Source organism: Antrostomus carolinensis, unplaced genomic scaffold (assembly GCF_000700745.2).
Source record: "Antrostomus carolinensis isolate BGI_N321 unplaced genomic scaffold, ASM70074v2 scaffold20077, whole genome shotgun sequence".
Classification (NCBI taxonomy): Eukaryota; Metazoa; Chordata; class Aves; order Caprimulgiformes; family Caprimulgidae; genus Antrostomus; species Antrostomus carolinensis.
Window position 1 is genome coordinate 47,022 of NW_010325573.1, and position 3,188 is coordinate 50,209.

The 3,188-nt window shown below is 54.4% G+C and overlaps 1 protein-coding gene across 1 annotated transcript in view; it reads right to left on the bottom strand.

Annotated features, from left to right (window-relative positions):
* The window catches only part of LOC104527536 (protocadherin-19-like), a gene marked incomplete at both ends in the record, with an annotated part of 55,981 nt that overhangs the window by 47,015 nt on the left and 5,778 nt on the right, over window positions 1-3,188 (bottom strand).

The following is a 3,188-nucleotide window of genomic DNA, read 5'->3' on the forward strand; positions in this document are numbered from 1 at the left end:
TTTTTGGCATCCTCAGAGCAGGGTCGCAGCCCCCACAGACACCACTGTTTAATCCTTTCTGGATCTGCAGGGAAAGGCGGGGAGCACCGAAAAACCCAATTACCCACAAGCACGGCACCGCCAGCCCTGAGACCTGCCACCGCTTGTACCACAGCCACAGCACGAGAGGAAACGTTTCCTGAAGCTCCACAAACAACCCATCCTCGGGGACTTTTATTTCAAGGTTCCTGACTGTTAAAGTAAATGAGCTTCACATTAAAGACCAGCGACATTGCAGGACAGCGCGTGTCTGCGGCGCGTCCTCCCAGCCACAGCCAGCGAAAGCCAGGTACACCGCCAGCGACACGTTTACCTTCGTGTTTTATCTTTTATCAACCGATGTTTTGCCTTCTCATCAAGAAAAAGTCACTCCTAGGTGGAGCAGCAACGATATCTCCCCGATGCTGACACCTCATAAAGGCTCCCGAGGGAAACGCCGGCAGCCTTGTCACTGGAGGCGATTCAAACCAGCCCAGACAAAGTCCCGCTGGATGCACTGCAGGGAACGGTTTGGCTCTGGAAACGCTGGGCATGGATTGTATTTATTAACTCACCATCACCTGGAGTGGTACCAGTAACACACTTCGTGTGCACGGCATCACACTGAGACACCTGCTAAGCCAGCGACGGCTACGGTGGGTGCAAGGCTGCGATGCCCCTCCATGGAAGCAGCTTTTGCAGAGTTCCCGTGTGACCCTGTGTGCCAGGACAGGGCTCCCACTCTAGTCACTGCTGCTCACCCTCAGGCATCACCTGGATTTTTAGGAGCCAATAGAACCCATACCACCAGTGAGACAACTTCCCTTGCAACAGCTGGAAGCACAACATTGGGACTCTCTGCCAAAAAACATAGAAGTTCCCACCCTAAAACAAACTTCCAAGCAACTTCCAGTTGGGATTTCTCCTCCCTGTGCCCTGGCCCTGCCCTTTTGTCCAAAAGCATCCCCAGGGAGCAAGCAGGTCCCTGCCAAGACATGCTGCTCCCCTGGAGAGCATCCACCCGAGAGCTGCCGGTCCCTTAGCAGGACTGGAGAGCCACCAGCCACCCTTCTGCGCTCACAGGGCTGCTGGAGGACACATTTTCAGATGCCATTCCATGGCTCTGGTTACAAGAGACAAATTTATTTCTCCAGGCAAGGGACCAGCTCTTCGCACTGCATCCCACCTGCATGAATGACAGGGAAACAGGGTGAGCTGGAGCCACAGGGAGAAGCAACAAGCATCCCTGCTCCCTCACAGGAGGGTGCACAAGGTGGTGGGGGTCTTTGGAGAGCACATGCCACCAAACCTCAGGCAGACTGCTGTGTGGAGGAGGAACATGGGCAGCACCGCCTGTTATCAGCTGAGCAATGATGTTCCTGATGGTCCTTCCCTCCTCCCCAGCACTGCTGCCGGCGCACACTTCTGCCTAATGCCAGCGTGTGATGGATTTTATGACTGAATTTTGTCTGTGGCAGTGAATCACAGCTGACAGGGTGCTCCACTGCTTGGTGCCTACAGCAAGGCACCAGAGATGCACTCAAGATCCCTCTCCAAAGGACACTGTACCAGGAAGGCAGGAATTCCTCAGGGACCACTGTCCCAGCACCCCAACAGCGATGGTCACCCACAACCTTGGGATGCGTCCTCAAGGCAGATGGGGACACCGAGCCCCAGCTGGGACTCAGCAAAGAGCACAGGCAAATCTGAGCATCGATGGGGAGCCCCAATACACGATGGGAGGTGTTTCCCAGCCCCAGCTTTCCCAGGCACAGCACAAGGAGCAGGTGGCTTTGGTAGAAGCTCTTCTGCCTGATTTAACCAGAGACAAGCTTATGTCAAACTGCTCTGACTCAGACTTGGATGAAAAGTCCCTGCCCTTCCTCACCAGGGCACGTGGGAAGAGCAGAACCCGCTCAGCTCTACAGCTGGACACGTGCAAGTGGAATATACGAGCGCTTATATCCAGCTCATTTCCATTCAGTTATTGCTAAGAAACTCTTACAGCTTTTATACCAACACCAGAAGTTAAATCGAGCTTTAATTCTCCAGACCAGCGCTGGGTTGCTCCCACCGTACCCTCCCAAATGACAATGGGCTCCCAGCCCTGCGGCCACGGGCAGCCATGCTGGGACACCCGTGTAGAAGTTGCCTCCTCGCAGCATCTCAGCAGGTAACCTTGACAAGGCAATGCCATACGGCGAGGAGCCGGCACGTGTGAGGGCAGGAGAGGCTCGAAACGCTGGGTGGGCAGAGGAAGGCCAAGTGCCCACGATCTGTCATGGAGATCCCAACAACCTGGTCATTAAAAGCTGTGCCTCTGCTTTGAGTGACCAGCATTTGGGCTGGGAGAACCCCAAAACTGGGCCAACACCAATAAGTGACCTCTCAGGAGCTGGTTGTGTGGCCTTAGCGGAGGTTCAGCGAGCGTTTTGCCAGTACAAAGGCTGCAGGACAGGCCCACCAGCACCAGCCCTCGCCAGCAGCCCTGCAGCCTCACGCAGAGGGCCAGGCTCTGCTCACCATAGCACAAGTACAAATCTGAAGCAGCTCCACTGTCTTCAGCAGCACAATTTTGCATTTACACCAGCACACTGAACCAGCCAAACAGAGCAAGCCATAAATATTTTAGCTGTTTTTTCAGCTTTGTTATTCTGTTCAAAGCAAGAAACATGACAAACCTTTGATTGTTTTGCTTAATACCAAACAATAATTCAAAGAGAGACAAACAAGCAACATTAAATGATGCCTGTGATGTACAGGAAAGCCGATGAATTAGAAGAACCTAATGAGGATGGGGTGGATGGGAGCAGCCCCTTTCCCTGCCTTCGGCAAGCACCACACATCCCTCCCATGCTGGTCAGCACGTGGAGAGGGGACAGTGCTGGACACTGGTCACACCAGGGCATCTGGCACCGCCTGCATCCCCAGCACAACCCGCTGCCTCCAGAGCAACAGCCGCCAACACCACTTCCAACAACCTTCTACAAAACTCCTGCAAAGGCAATGAGTGTCTCCTCCCTTGAGCATCACCACACTCAAAATCCACTTGCAGAGCAGCAACCTCCAGTGTCCCAACAGCACGGAGACAGCCTGGCCTGGCCCGCCCACGCTGGGGCACTTCTGAGGGTCTCTGCCATGTCTGGTGGTAAAACACCCACCCACGACCA